General features: G+C 43.7%; 1 protein-coding gene across 4 annotated transcripts in view; it reads left to right on the plus strand.

Moving 5' to 3' along the window:
• Positions 1-254: 254 nt before the first annotated feature.
• Positions 255-16,521, plus strand: part of MYO6 (myosin VI) — a 118,502-nt gene continuing 102,235 nt past the window's right edge. For all 4 annotated transcript variants that reach the window (XM_055810319.1, XM_055810320.1, XM_055810322.1 and 1 more), the window contains exon 1: positions 255-341. The gene's annotated coding sequence lies outside the window, so the exon portion shown is untranslated. The remainder of the gene's footprint in view (positions 342-16,521) is intronic.

Below are 16,521 nucleotides of genomic sequence, written 5' to 3' on the forward strand. Positions count from 1 at the left end.
CCGCGGGGTCGGGCCGCCCGGGGGGCACCGGGCCCGGCCCTGCCCGCACCGGCCGGGGCGGGCGCGGGGAGCCCCGGGGCAGGCGGCAGGCTGGGCCTCCCCGTCAGGCAACGCCGGTGCGGAGCGAAGGGCGGCGGGACGGGCCCCGGCTTCCCAGCTCCCAGGGCCTCCCCCTCCCGCCGCGCTCGCCGGCGCAGCCCCCGCCCCCGGCCTGCCCCTGTGGCGGTGACGTCCCGGGCGGGCCGTGCCGTGCCGTGCCGTGCCGGGCGGCGGCGCAGAGCAGCGCAGCAGCGGCGGCGGCGGCAGGGCTGGCAGCCGGGCGCCGAGGGCGGCCGCAGCAGGTAAGGACGCGGCGCGGCGGGCCCTGGGCTGCCCTCGCCGCCCCTCCGCAACCCCTCCCGCCCGGCCCGGCCGCGACGCGCTGCCCCGTCGCCTCCCGCCCGACCGCGGGGCGGCGCGGCCCGGCCCGGCGGCAGGTGCGATCGGCTCCCCGGCGGGGCGTTCTCCGGAGGCTTCGTGGAGGGGAGCGGGGCTCTGCGGGGCAGGCGGCCTCCGGCAGCAGACGCGAGCTGCAGCGGCCGGTGCTTCTTCAAGGGCTGCTCGGGGCGGGGGCGCCGGGGAGGGAGGGAGCGAGGCGGCTGTTGCGCCCGGTAACTCTCACCTTACAGGCGGCGGTAACGAAGGAAACGTACCGGCGCCGACGGCGCGGCGCAAGGCGTGTCCCGGCGCCGGGGTCTGCGGGTTCGGGCAGCGCCGGCGGCCCCGGGGCAGCGCCCGGCTGGGGCGGGGATCCCCCAGCCCGGCCCGTGGTGGGTGCGCGGCCCCGGGCCCTCCCAGCCGGGCGCGCAGCGGTCTGCAGTGGCTTTTCTTTACTTCCTTCCCTGAACTGTCACGGGAATTCCTTTCCTGTGGTTTGGTTGTTGGGTTTTTTTTCCCCTCTTTCATTTTTTTTCCCATTAGCAGGGATGGTGTTTTACAGAGGATGATGAGTTATGCTGAGCTCCTCTCCGTGTTTCATTAACATCTCTGTGCTTGTAGTATTATCCTTGTCACGGAAAATAATTTTTTTACAGCCTGGATTGGCTGAACGCAGTATGATCAGTAGTGCGATTGGAAAGTGTTTTCTCTTGGAGTATTTCTTGCGTAAATGCTTATGCGGGCTGCGTTTTTGGAGAGCAGCATATGTGAATGGCCTGTACAACCAAAAAGCGGTACCCGGTTCCTGTAACCTGCGTTCCTCACCGAGCAGGGAAACTCCAAAAGGTTCCTCACCTGAATGGGAATGGGCCATCGCTCGGCTACAGTTTGCGGTGCAGCGCATTTGTTGTTGATGCTTGCCTGCTACTTGGCCCTCAGGTTCCTAACCTAGTAAATCTTGATGCCCACAGAGGCCTGTAAGCTTGAGATGGCTAATTTAGTTGATTACAGATTGTATAAAAGGATGGTATTTCACCTAAATATTGCTGCTTGTCAGCCCTTTTTTACAAAGGTGGAGGGAAGCAGTGCGTCGTGACTCGTGTCCTGTCTTGCTGTCGGAAGGGAAGGAACTTTGAGGCGATCCAGTTTCTTACAGTTCAGCGAGCATCGCTGGGCTGCGGAGCGGCCTCTGAACTGGGTTCACAGCCATCGGAGTACAAAGGTTGGCCGTGGGGCTGAGTCCTTCTGTTGCAAATGTGACTAATTAACAGGGTAGAGGTGAACTCATGAGTTAAGTGTCATCAGTACTTTTTTCTTCAAGACGGAGGGGAGTACTTGGGGAAAAAAGCTTGATGACAGTAGAAATGATTTAACGATTAAAATTATCTCTGTGCAGATTTAAAAATACAAGCAAATGTCTTCTTCTGATATTTGTTTAAATACCATATAGCTGACTTGTAAGTTAGCACAGTTTTAAAGCATGCTATTTATAAAATAACTGCTAAAGAAAGATCTGAGTATTGTTGGGGTGGGAGAGTAAATCTAAAAATTGTCAGAGCACAAGTTAGAAACTTTGCAATGCAGTTTTATCTAACAGAAATTAGGATTTAGCTTGACTGTATTTTTAGTGGATGTGCTTTTAATGCGTGTAAGTTAATAAACTATTCAGTGATGGTACAGTTATGCCCTTGACTGTGAAACTATAAAGCCAGCGGCATGAACATAAAGGCAGTAAAATTTGCTGCAAGGCTCAATAGCTTTCTGAGTTAAAACCGCGTCAGTGTTAGCTTGCAGAAATTGTAAATTGAAGTAATTTCCCCACCCCCACATTTCTAGCCCGAGTGGGCATTCATGTATAATCTGCACTAAGTACTGCATCCTTTGGATCGGGATTGCATTCGCCTTTGTTTTGATACTGGGATGGTATTTTGGCCCATTAACCATAATGTTCCTGTAAGCAAGGTGAAGCTGTGCTTCCTTGTGCCTGGTCTGCAGGGGTGGCGAAGGCTTTGTGACCTAATCTAACCTTCATATTCTCTTGGTATTTGATAATTCTGGTCTGAGGAAAGTTTTGAAGTTTTAGAAATGTTGACAGTCTCATGAGTGGTGTGGCAAAATTGCGTAGGGACTATTTATTGTCACTTTCAGTACAAAATGTGGAAGCATCAGTTTAAGCTGGCACGTTCAAAATGAACAGAAGGAGTGTGTTTGGGTTTTGACCCAGTGCTTAGTTAGTTAAGCTCTGGAAATCCTTTCTGAAGCGTGTGGATGTTGAAAGTTTACAGGGGCTCGAAAAGCAGCTGGACAAATTGATGGAAGAAAAATCCACTAAGGCTGACTTTTACAGAGTACCTCTTGTGGTTCAGGGGGTCACATTAAGCCTGGGAGAATATACTGGGAAAGTACCGTCAAGTAATTACCAGGTTTTTTTATTAATTTTAGGCATTGACTACTTCAGGCAGCATATCGGAGACAACAGACCAGCCGTGTGACCCAGTAGGGCTGCTCTTAGGAAAATTGTTTATTCATCTGAAGTGTTTGAGAACAGCGGAGCCAAAGAGACCAAGTCTAGAGATAGCAGCTCTGGGTGATTATTCTCACTAAGTGATTATGAGTTGCCATCAAACTGGAAAGTCAGCTTAAGTGGTGCTGGGGCCAGTTCAGGCACCTTTGTGTTTTCATTGATGTCTTTGATCAACAGAATTAGCACAGAGTCTGAAGGAGACCAAGGAGGCATTTCAGGCCTTATTTTTGAAGCTCTGTTTTGGAAGGCAAGAGATCTGTGATGTATTCAATGACTGTATTCATTGTAATAATATAATAATTTAATAAGTATATCTTATACTGTTTCCAGGAAGGAGGTCCCATAATGCAGATAGGTAAAGTCAGCTTGGCAGCAGCACCGTGGAAGCAGATCTGAGGGTTATGGGGGATCGCGGTAAACAGTGAGATGCAGTGCTGTTGAAGTTTATCATTTAACTTTTCTTACTAGTGAAACCTAAGTTAACAGAATAATGCGTTCAGTTTTGGCCACAGCCCTTAAAAAGATAAATGCAAATGTCACAATCTGGCAGAAATGGTCGTCAAGGTTTAGGAAGGGTTTGGAAAGTATCGTCTACAGAGACCATGTGTGTTTGGGAAGTGTGTTCTACAAAGGCTGGACAAGTTCACTTCCAGCAGAAAGAGGATGAGATGAGGGGACAAGAAGATGCTATAGTCTTAAAATTAGTGCTTTGTGTCCTGCCAGTGACTATAGTGAAAAAGGTAAAACTAATTTGTGTCAGAATTTTGATGTAGTTCTTAGTCTGATATGCTTTGGGGAAAAATGGAGCAAGCTGAGGTTGCACAATCTTCTTTTTGCAAAGGTTTTTGAAAGTCATAATAGGACTTGTGTTAAGGATATATTAAAGACTTTCCTCATGACTATTTTACTTGTTCTCGTGCAGGGGGTTGAACGTGATGATTTTGTCAGGTGCTGTCTGTATTCTGGCCTGAGTTGATGTGGAAAGAGTAATTTTAGTACTCAAAAGAAATGCAGTTTCCGTGATAAAGACCTAGAATCTTTCAATTATTGTTGGTCATCTGATGTCACAGCTTAATGCATTTGGTTTTAAAATAGTGTTGCAGCAAACTATTGCGTTTGACAGCAAAATGTTGTGGTTTAGGAGCGCAGCCTGTAATCCCTTAGGAAGTGTAGGTGTAGGATCGTATTGTGATTTAAACCAGGAAAATGAGAGGGACACCTGAGGTATTCATCATCTATTTTAGTATATACTGTATGTGGCTTCATAACCTCTGTCCAAATGTTACAGCATCTTCTGTTCTGAAACGCTTTTAAAGAACTGTCAGTCTATTAAAAAAAAAAGAAAAGTCAGACTTGTTAAGTGGTGTATGTTTCTTTAGATACCCTCATTTTTAATCCGTTTTTTAAAGTACTCAGGGGAAGAGAAAAATGACAACATTTTAACATAGTATGCCATCTATTTAGTGTTTTGCTTTGCTGTTTCTTGGAATAACTGTGATGTTTGTAGTAAATACTGGTGACTGAGACTTACATTCTTTAAGTATTGGTAGACACTATAATAATACAAAGAACACTCAGGAAGATCCTGGGGATGAAACTTTTTTTTTTCCCCTAGAGTTGTCAGTTTTGTGAAGCTAAATGTGAAGTATCAGCACCCTTCATGGTTTTTGCTAAGGTTCTGATGGCAAGAAGAAGAAATCCCTGGGCTCTTTAATCTCTGGTAGTATGATTTCTGTAAGTAATGACCATACATAGTTAATAGTATGTGTTCTGTTGGAAAGAGCATGCTGATTCTGTCTTTCAGTAAGCGACTATCTTAGAACACCAGTTAAAAAACTTGATTTAGCCAAAGCTAGTTTATGCTTTTTCTGTTGTGAACAGCATGCAAGAAGAGAGCAGAGGGTGATTTGGCCAGGAACGGCGGGTTTGGTTCGGTCCTGCCACTGTGCTGCGTGCCGCAGCTCAAAGGCAAAGCCTGTTGCCACCTGTGGACTGCTTGGTGTGGTGGTTTGGGAGCAGACTAAGATTTTCTGGTGAAAAGGGAGCGAGCTGTGGCCAGGTGGCATTTACCCTGCGGGCACGGTGCTGGCTGCCGCTCCTGTAGGCATGCTGGAGCTCTGTGAGCTGTATTGCAGCTGCTGTCAGCAGCACAGCATGCGCGAACGCTGGGTTAGCCGGGTGCTGCTGTGGCTGTGCTGCAGGCCGTACCCAGGGTTTACACCACTCCCAAAGCAGTTCTGTCAAGCCAGGGGTCTTTCCTGGTCAGCTGAATGCTTCTCATTCTGCAAGTGGGTGGATGACGGGTAGTTTCTGCTTGCTCCAGGGAATGACAGATGGATGAGACATCTGGAGTTAAAACTCAACTTTTCGTATGTGCCGCTCACAGTGCTCCTGCTGCTGTGCTCACCTGATCTCCGAGTGGTAAAGGCAGAATGGGGCCAGTCTTCAAACTGGGATCCAGCCCTGGCAGTGCTGAATGGAGGTGTCGTGAGCCCTGCTGGAGCTGCGGTGGCTGTGTCTGTATGTGCACCTTCTGGGCTTTGGTCTGCTCTCAGAAAAATCAATGGAGAAATTCCAAGAGTTTTCAGCTGGAAGTCTGCGTGAACCCTGGATTTGCAAATGCTCAACAAAAGGCCTTTTTTAACATAAAACTTTTCTTTCGTGGTTTTTTTTTTTTTTTTTTCCCAAGCAGTATGCTTTGAAAAAGCTTGCTGAATTTATTTTGTGAACAGACAAATTAAGAGTATTATTTATGTAGTGGATAATGATTTGTGAACAAACTTGTTTTCTTTGTCATTAACAAGATTTAGCAGACTCATTTGAAATTTGGGGGGGGCAGGGAAATCGAAGCAGGGAATGTAACAAAGTCAGTGGTTCACAAAATCTCTTGAATATCAGCAAGATCTCTGGCTATATCGGTAGCAGAAACTTTGGGAATTGTATCTAAGTGTTTCTGTGGATCCTTCAGGCCTGATCTGAAATTGTGTAAGTATCGTTACGTTTTGTATTTTGAGCTAGTCCAGCTTGTGATTTATATGGTCCGGAAGTCTGTCCCTCTCATGTGCTCTGCCCTCTTTGTTGCTGTGACACCCAGCCGGTTTTGGTCATCTCAGGTTAGTTCTTAGTGACCCAGATCCAAAGCAACCTGACTGAAAGGTGATAGTGCAACAGCCCTGTTCCAGAAGAAGCTGCCCATGGGAGGGAAACGCGTACTTCTCCAGTCCTCTGGCACGACCTGTGAGGGAGGCCGTGTCTGCAGTGGGGTGATGACACCCCTTCTGAGTTCCCATCTGTGCTTTGTTCTTCCCTGATTTATTCAAGTGCAGCCCATCGCACCCGCTGTATAGTTGCGGAGGTGATAGCAAAGTCTTTCCTGAAATCCTCCGTGGTAAAGGTTGGCTGTTTTGCTCCATCATCCTTTTTCTTGGCTGGGTGTCTCTGTGTTCAGGCATAGCATGAACCTGTGAATCTGCCCACAGTGGCACTCTGCGTTTCAGCGGGGGCACTGAAGAGTTTTGGGAGGGGGATGCCCTGTAGCTGCTCTGCTGGTTTGATGTTTAATGGTGTGCGGTAACCTCCTGTGCTTTGGGCCCTGCTTTTACGTACCGCAGAGTTTCCAGGACAGCACTCAAAGCATTCAGGAATGAACAATCTGACAAATATTTTTAGGAACTTCAATTTCAATTATTTTCTAGGTTTGCAGTTTTGTGAGTAGTTGGACTGAGGTAATTACCAGCTGGTCCCCTGAAAAGAGGAAATCTTTTCATGGCTGCACCTTCCCCTCTGCTCCCTTCCCGGCAGTGCCGCTGCCCATCACCTTTCTCCCTATCCTTGCTGCAGAGGGACATCACGCATGTCCGAGCTTATGCAGTGGGGCAGCAGGAACATGTAGCGAGGAGCAAAAATGAAGGGGAGGCAGGTGAAAGGTTTACCCTTCTCGGGGTGGTAAGCTGTTACCCTTTCAGCCCACCCTCTCTTAGAAAACTACAGCATTTTTTGCAGTCTCTTAAACCTGTGTAACCCTTTGTTGCCTCTACCAAAAGGTACACTAACACCTCCAATAGCCCTGTTGCAGAGAGAAATGTGGACATAAAGAGTGTATGTAGGGAATGTCAGAGTAATAACAGTAGGACTGGAAAGGACTGTAAAAGATCACGGACTTCAGAGGGCCCTAAGAAGACATGGGCTGTTATTACTGCATAAAGATAATACTTGGATTTAGTACATGTGGTAGTTTTGGGAGTGGGGAAGAATCTCTTTTATGTTTTTTGGGGTTTTTTTGTGTTTGTTTTTTTTTTCTTACCTGTGATCCTTTACAAAAATAGGAAAACTAATGAGATAAATCTTTGTCTCGTTTTATGGGCTCCTAATAAGTTGTTATTTTTGCAGTGTTTGCTGATTGCTTTAAAGGCTTCGCGGTGTTCATGAAGCAAGCCTTTTTGGCAGGTGCCTGGTACACAAATGGCAATCTGAAGCGTGTTGTATCTCTGCTGTGCTGCAAGGAGTGTTATGAGGATGCTGTTTCTCCTTTCGTCGTACTTTTTGGGTTGCCTTTTGGTGAGCATGCTGCCAGGCCTGTTTTCTCTTCCTCTTTTAATTTTTTCTTTTAAAATAGACTTGACAGCTATGTATTCATTTGTGGGAATATATGTGCATGTTGTATCATTGCTTCATTGTCCTTGTATGCTCTTTGCTGCAGAAAAAGTTTCTTGGAGACTTTAATGTTTTTTACAGATTTCAGTAACTGAACTGTTTAAGAACATTGTTTCAAATTTCAAAGTTCATGGGAAACAGAAGAGAAATGGGCTTGTCTGTCATAGTTGTCTTGAATTGGAACTGTTGGGAACAAAGCATTTAACTGCAAGTGTACAGAAGACACAGAAGTTCCAGAGGCGGTGTGGTGATCTTCATCTTCAACTGTAATCCTATTACAGTACTCTGGCATCTTCTCAAGCAGCTGAAATTAGTCGTGGTCAGACACTCAATGTCAGATTATATGGACCTTGAGATAGTTTTTGGTTCACTGCATGGATGTCATATATTAAAATATTTTTTTTATTGAGGTGTTTGGAGATACATTATGGGCTTTTGAAAAAGTGGTGTAACACCTTAGTATTCTTCTAGATCATTTATAGAAGAAAAAATTTTAAGCTTTGCATAGGGGAAGGATGCTTGTTAAAATATGTTTTGTATCATATTCTGATGGTAATCTGAAACAAATCTTAGATTTTATGTTTTGCTTTGGAGTTCTACATTCCTCCAAAGAAAAACATTATTTCTTACTAACCTAGGGAGAGGAATCTTAGCCATAAAGCCTCTTAGCCTGTTATCATGCTTACAAGTCATGTCTTGCTCAAAAGGTCAACACCCACAGAACATGGCTTTTGCAGTGCTGTGGACCAAGTAGCTGCTTTTCTTGGATCTGTAACAGTCTTTCCTATTGTAAATGAAAATGCCGTCTTTTGATGATGCGGCATCTAATACTATGGGTATTTCTGTGTTACGTGCTAAATTATAATTATAGATATTCAACACCAAAGCAGCAATGATAAATATAAATAATATGTTGACCTTATACTCTTACGTATTATTTTATTTCATTCTAAATCCTTGCAACCTTTCAAAATTTTTCATACCTGTATGTATTTTTTAAAATATTATATCAGATTTCTTTTAGCTTGGAATGGAAAGTACTTTTTTTAATGAGCGTTGGGGTTCAGCTTCTTTGCATCTGTTGAGTTGTGTGTTTATTCATGGTAGTAGGCAGATATTTGAGATATTAGGCTGGTTCATAAACTTTATTTTAAATTTCTCTTTGCAGCTTCTGTTGCAAACCCTTCTCTTACGGTCCTGGATCAGTTACTGAGCTCTGTAGCAGGAGAATTTTATTTTTCTTTATCTCATTAAAAAAATGCAGCTCTATTCCTGATTTTTTTTTAATTTTTGTTTTTTACTAAAAAAATAGGAATTCATCTAAGTAATAAGTACTGACTGCTTGAGTGCATCAGATGGAAGTGGAAATTTGCATAGTTTCAAAGAAACTGGCAGTTTGAGATGAGTTGTTTTCTGTGTTAATCCTGGTTTCTTTACAAACCCCTGTGGGAGGGAAGAGGGCGGACAAAGGCCACTTTATGTTGCTGGCGTGTTTGCTTAGTGACTCTGCTGCTTTAGCCCTAGGGAGGAGTTAGAAGCAGGGGAGACAGAAACTGCCAGGAGGAGGAGGAGGAGGAGTATGATGTGAGCTCCTTCAGGAACAGAAGAAGGCTGAAGGATGACGCCAAGGTGGGAAAGGCTGGGGAGCTGAGAGGACCAAAGGGACCCCAGCAGATTCAAGAGGGAACACCTGTAGTGGAAGAAAAATGCTGGCTTGGCTGCTTGGAGGCAAAACAGGGTAGCATCAGGGTTGCTCTTGCTACCATGCCCGGGCTGGACTTCAAAGCCATATTTTTATCCTCAGCTGGAAGATGCTGCCTGATCCCTATACATGCCTAGGCACTGACCCTGGGTGTGCCTGCCGTGGGTGTAAGAAGAGCATGAGGCCTCACAATTTTGGCAAAGTATTTCACCCCAAGACAGATAAAGGTTTAGGAGCAACAACAGAAGGTGTGCTGAACTGTGGTTAGTTATAATTAATGAAAGCTAATTGGCTCATGTTTTCCTAGGACTCTGTGTGTTCTCTCTAGCAGCTTCTCTTTATTTCCATCAGTTGTCTTTTTGGAAATGGCCAGGGAGTTTTGAGGGGATCCAGGTAAGATAGCAGCCTTCTCAAAAGGATCTGTTACTTCCTCCACTGCAGCTGCTTTATGGAGAAATTTGAATGGGCAAGACACAGCTGTCCATGAGACTTGTGTGGCTTTGTTTTTATTGTGATCAGCTACTCCATTTTAAATTCATGGCCTAATTTTTTTGATGAACATCTTATAGGCAGGCAAACCAACAAAACTCTTAACAGGTAGTCTCCGGTCTGACAATATGGTAAGCACATCTGTGTGATAAATACAGGATTTTTTCCGAGTATTTAATTTTACTTTTTTCAGGCCTTTGCTTCAGTTTGAAAAGCCGTCTAACTACCATACACCTGAAGATACAGGAGAACCAAGTCAAATATGAAATAGTAGCCACGTTTGTAGGAAAAACAATTTTATGTTGTGAGGAATTGGCGTAGTGATGTTAGCAAGCATTTAAACAAAGTTTTATGTTTGTGTGGGGCTGTTAGTTTTTGAAGCGCATGTCTTAGCAGTCTTCAGGTTACTGCTGTTGAAAAAAGGAGGGTGTTTTTTTCCTTTTTTTTCTGCCACATCACCACTTCCCTTAAGCATCTCCTGCAAGTGTTTGGGCTATGCTGAACTTTTAATATAAGCTACAAGCTTGTACTAGTACTTAGGTAAGTTAGAAAAACTAAAGTGCCTTCTCTATTATTGTACCTTTGTCAAGGTCTTTACATATATTCCCATCCCAACAAGAAGAAAATGTGGGAGAAGAGCAAAGGGTTTTTTTAAAGATCTTCCTGTAGCTGAGGGAGGATTTCCTCTTTTTTCAGGTATCAGGGCTCTCCTCTCCAAGGCCCCTGACCCAGCTGGGACAGGAATGGCTTGGTGTGGAGCTTGGGTGCTTCAGGCTGTAGCGAGTCATAGGTGAGATGTAGACCTTGGTTTGGTGATAGCTGATAGTACCTCTTTGTACTGTTGGATGGAATGGCAGTCAAATTTTGACCCAGATGCATGTGATAGCATTTTGAGTTCACCGAAGTGTAAAATGTAATGAATACTCCAGTGTATGCTGTTAGCGTGTCACCTGGATTGGCTTCCTGGGTTGCATTGTGTCTTGTCCATTGTTTGTCTCCCGGATCACTCTGGGATCCAGGCTGCAGTGGAGTTGTGATCTGGGTCCTTGGTGCTTCCAGTGCAGGTATTTGTGGGTGGCTTCCTCTGAATCAGACTTCATTTTTCAGAATCAGCTGCTGCCCTTGAAGAAGCCCTGCGTAAGTCAGGACACCTGCCGCCTTCTTCCCCCCGCCCCCCCCCCCCTTTTTTTTTTTTTTTCTTTTTTTCTTTTTTCTTTTACTTTGTTACTTGCAGGATATCCTGCCTTTTGTGTTTCACAACTTGCTGGAAATGAGAAGGATTTGCATGGCGTCAGTCCTACAAATGAGCATGCAGCTTCGCATGCTCTTTGTGGACTGCATATACCAAGACAGATTGCAAATGGAGTTTGTACAATAGAGCAAGTAAAACTGGCTCCTTCAGTACGGTTTTCTGAGGATGAAAGAGATGCTGGCTTTTTATTTACTTGGCAGCCAGTTTTGGTGTCTAGTGAGAAAGGCAGTGGAGAGATATAGGGCAGAACATCTGGTACAAGCAGAATTTGAAAACTGGAAAGAGTTTTAATAAAAATTCATATTTTTCTCTACTCTGCCTTCCCTTGTTGAGCATGACCAATGTCATACCACTAAGCACTGGATTGGGAATGGCTGTAATTACTTGGAAGCTGTCAACCTACAATTAACCTTGCTCGTCAACCAGAGGTTGGGAGAGTGAAGTGGAGGACACATTTGCTGTGGGGGACGCTCCTCTCGCAGCAAACTTTGCTTATGTGTGCACAGCAGAACCTGGGAAGCCCTGCAGTCGAGTGTGCTCGCTCCCCATGCAAATCAGCAGGAAGGAAGGAGTTTTGTTGTTGTTGTTGCAGGCTGTTGTGGGTTGCTGTTCTGCTCCTAGCTTTGACTACTCACAGGGGTCTTTGCACCGGATGGCGTCGCACTGATCTTGTTCTGGGTCAGCAGAAGCACCATGTCACCGTTTCAGGAGCACCCTAGCAAAGAAAGCCCTATGCCATTTGCCACCAAAAAATGCATGTGGATTCACTAGATTCCTAGACCAAAGCAGCAATCTGTTTTCCTGTTTTGGGGAAAAATGGAAGTGAGGGGAATACTGTTGCATTGAGATGAAGATCTGCTTTACAAGGTAATTTTAGGTGCAGCTTAATGTGTAAGAGGGAGGAAGTTTAGAGTAGAAGGACTTGAGAAGGAGAGTAACAACCAGTGGTACAGAATTATTAATGCTGATGATGACCAGGGTGGTGTAAGCAGAAGCAGCCATGTGATGTAGGGAAAGCATGATCTGGAACAGTGGCTGCCGAGCTCTGGTCATGCTGCATGGAGGAGGCTGAGGAGATGTGGTTCACCTTCCAGGCAGAGCCTCGCTGGCTAGCTGGGCTCAGAGGCACGGCACGGTGCAGGACCAGCACTGCTCCCCTGGCAGGATGGAAGGCTCCTGGCCTCCAGGAGTTCCTCAAAAACAAAAGCTGTCGAGCATTTCAAGGAGTTTTTCTTACATGGAATAGCACCAGCAGTGATTTTCTAGGATTGGCGCTTTCTGCTGCTATGTTTTTTCCTCGGTAGCTTCAGTGATCCTGCCGTTTCTGTGTTCTTTGACTTGCTGATAGCTGACAGTTTTCACAATAAACGTGTTTCTGTCTAGAGAGCAAAAAAAAAAAGTTTTCTCTAGAGAGAAGAAAAAAAGCAATTTGAGGCTGGGAGAAGACAGAAATTATAGGATGTCAAGAGAAAGGGAAGAAGCCGGTTATCAAAGATGAAAGTCATTCGCTACAGTCAAGGCCTATCTTTTATTGCACTGCTATAACAGAAGGGCAGGCCAAGCGGAAAATGAGTCCCTCCCTTCCCTTGTGTTTTTCAGTGTAAAAGTAGTCGAGACCCACAGCAGCAAAGGCTCTGCAGGGAGGCTGCGTCACTCTGAGGGCACTTCCAGGGTGGCTCAGGATCTGCCTCTGGAGCCACACCTGGTGCATTAGGGCTTCCTAGGCTGCTACTGCAGGGCACACTCTGTATTTCTAGAATTATGTCAAAAGGTTCCATATCAGAGGAGGATCATCACACAGTGCAGGTTGCTGGACGCATGAAGAAATGAGTTAAATTACAGCATCCAGTAAAACTTGAATGACTCTTACAGAGTGGAAGCTGGAAAACCAAATACTTGTTTGATAACCTTTGAAATATATCTATGCTTCTCTTTTGTGCGCTTAAACTTGAACGTCAGCAAATTTTGGTAAATTGTCACTTCTAAAAACAATATTAAATATTTATTATCTCTTAACAGACCAGATGCAGTGGTGTTTTTCTTTTAGCAAAATTAGATCTGTATCTTTCACAGGTCATAACACTGGGAGGTTAGCCAGCACGTCTCACCCTTGGCTGGGAAGGGAGTATAGGAAATGGCTGTTGCTGGTTGTGCAGGCATTTGAGAAGACATTTGATTAATTTCTTGTTTTCCTTGTTGTTTCCAAGTTAATGGAGTTATTCAAAAAGCATTTATATTTTTTTTTAAAGTTTGTCAGAGTAAACCATTATAGCTAGAAAGTTCTTTTTACTAGTTACCTAAATAAAGCAGAAACTGGAACTTCCTTTTAACAGAGCATCAGTACCAAAATGCAATGTTAGATTGATGGTTAATATTACTAATTTTCTTTCTGTGTACAAAGAAAGAAAGATCATCTGCTTTTGTTTTTGGGGGGATACTGTGGCAAAAAATGTACTCTGCGTTTATAGTTCAGCCTTCTAAACTATGGTTAAGTGCTTCTTTTAAATATCCTCTATTTATTAATAGAAATAATAAGATAATTTTTCAGACCTTGTGTCCTTCAATCAATAAAAGGAAATGTGTACATCCCTGTAATTGAAGGCAAGTATGCTATTGTGAAGGGTGGAATATGCGTCTTTGTAAAGAGAGGTGGCGTCTCCATTAACGTTGTGTGACGAGGGTACTGATTCATCTGTTGATGCATTTTGCAAAATGGGTCTGTGTGTTGATTGTGTTTTTTCTTGTTTTGTTTTGGCTTTTTTTTAGTTCAGTGAGTTATGTCACTTGGGCTGCTTTTTACTATCTTTTCCTTTTTGAACTCAGTTATTCTTGAGTTCTTGCCTCAAGACTTCATACAGGTCTCTGGAAGGTGACTGAGCCCCATGTGTTTATTCCTCGGTCTGTTTCAGCACCAAGTGAACCCCATGTGTTTATTGCTCACTCTGTTTCAGCACCAGGCAAAGGAACTGGGCTTTTCTGGTTCCTGAGGAAGTGCCTGACTTGAATTAACCCTCTGAGTTCTTCATTGTAGTCAGATTCTACACGTAATTTTTTCTTTTACACTGTTTTGAATTTTTTCTAAGATGACCTTAGAAGGTCTCTAATCATCTGATGTTGGGCACCCATAAGCTTGTAGTTTTCTAGTTCCCATGAATAATTCAAAACCAAAAACTCTTCCCTGAGGAAGATTTTTACTCCGGAGAGGAAATACAGGAAATCTATGAGGAGTTTAGTATTAACCCTCTGCCCTCCAAGAGAGTGCTTAGATCCTTTGACAGTGTGAAGAAATACTCATCCTGAAAGCAGTTTTGAAATATTTCTGTGTTTTCAATATCAAGGAGGAGTTTGAATTGGTCATATCAGACTTCTGAGTAGAATTTCCTGATCACTCTAATTAAGCTTCTATGGAGCTCAAATTTTGGATGAATTTACAAGGGGATATATGGACTGTGTGCATCTGCAATAAAGAATATATTTGCTGGAATATAGGAGGTGCTGAAGATCTCTAGACTGGAGTTCCAGATAGAGTGCTTGAGTGAATTTGAGTTTGAAATTTGTAGACCAGAAGTCCAGAAAGCTGAAGAGGATGCTTTGTAAAGCCCTGAGCAAGGGAGTCCTCAGGTTGTCTTCTTGTGGATCCGTTGGTGATAAGTTCCACGTGTTCCCACAATTTTTCCTTCAATAGCGGCACAGTCTTTTCTGCAGCTTTAATCAGTCCCTTTGGTTTAGAATTGTATTTTCCATCCTTTTAAAACTAGTAACGTGTAGTTTTCCATAAAAAAAAAAAAAGTAATCAGGGACAGTTTTATGGTTCACTGTTTGGCAGTCAACTGTGAGGGTCTTGCTTGTAATCAGAAATGCATTAATTAAATGTTTTTATCCCAAGACTTTGCATGTGGCTTTTTGAACTGTGTCCTAGACCTTTTGATTGACATGATTGACATTTCTGAGTACTGCAATATCTGCAAATGCTGAAACCAGCCCAGGAATTGACCTTGAAGTATTTCTGGCAGAGGGCACTAGCACTTACCTTTGGCTGTGTCTGTGTATGTACTACAAGTAAATAAAAAAGGTAGCTGCTTTGCAGACTGGGTGTGATGTCTTGGAAATCAGACTGAGAAATACTGAACTAAGAAGAAAAAAAATAATCTAGTCCTAATTTGAAATCCATGTTATTGGTTAAAAGTAATTCTACATAAGATTTTAAAATGATTGATGGTCTTTGTTTAAAATAGTGCTTGTTTCTAGTCTGTGTGACCTCTGTTTCCAGTGACTGTGTATTACAGCTTTTTCTGCTAGCTTGAAGAATTCTGTAGTCTGTTTTCCATGTAAATATTGTGTATATTTCATTTGTGATTACATGATCCTTACTGGTTTTTGTTTGGCAAAGGGTTTGTTTAAAGCTTCACGGAATTTCTGTGTGGCTGGTACTATGAGCATATAGAGGAAAGCTGTAAAGATGTACAAGAAGAAAATGTTTTTCCTTGGCCTTGGAAGAACAAGGAGATGTATCTTCAAGGTTACAGATTAATAATAATAATAATGATGATGGATTTTGGCTAGAGTTGGAGGAAGGCTTTAAAGGTGCTGCTCTTCATCACAGACGGTGTTTGAATTAGAAGAAAAAAATATAAGAAGATTTAAGTATCTTTGAAGCACGCTTAAGAACTATTTCATGTTATCCTCTTCTCTAATTGATTAACTGGTTAATAGGTTTAAATGTGCCAAATAACAAAACCCATGGATTTTATAGCAACTGATCTAAATTGATCTAATTAAGTTTGGGGTGTTTTTTTTCTTTTATTACCTGGATGAATCCTAATGATCTATAGCAGGTTGCATTAAATTCGGTTGTGCCTGTTTCTTGGGAATGTTGTTGAGAAAATAAGAAATTTCTTCAAGAAAGTTAATTAAATAAAAGCACTAAGTGGAAATGACTGCTCAGTGCATTTCTTCTCCAGCTGTATCTGGTCCTTCTCACTCATTCAGGCAATTCCATTTGGTTGCCTTTCTTGATGGTCTTGATATGGAGTGTCTTGACTGCACTTTGACTACAAACAGGTACGTCATACATGGTTTGAACCTGTGATGTCAGCTGTGAGGTCAGTTTCACTCATTACCTTGTAAAAATCATTTCGTCGTTTTGATTTCTGGATCCTCTGAAGCTTCTAGTGAGGCTTTTAGTGGATGAGGGAAAGGCTGTGGATTTCGTCTACCTGGACTTCAGTAAAGCCTTTTAGACCCTTTCCACAGCATTCTCCTGGAGAAAATGGCTGTTCATGTCTTGGACAGGTGTACTGTTTGCTGGATGAAAACTAGCTGAATGGCCTGGTCCAAAGAGTTGTGGTGCACGGAGTTAAATCCTGTTTGTGGCTGGTCACAAACGATGTTCTCCAGGGCCAGGATCGGGCTCAGTTCTTGTTTAGTATCCTTACCAACAACCTGGACAAGGGGATTAGGTGCACCCTCAGTAAGTTTGCAGTC

This window comes from Falco peregrinus, chromosome 7, assembly GCF_023634155.1.
Source record: "Falco peregrinus isolate bFalPer1 chromosome 7, bFalPer1.pri, whole genome shotgun sequence".
Classification (NCBI taxonomy): domain Eukaryota; kingdom Metazoa; phylum Chordata; class Aves; order Falconiformes; family Falconidae; genus Falco; species Falco peregrinus.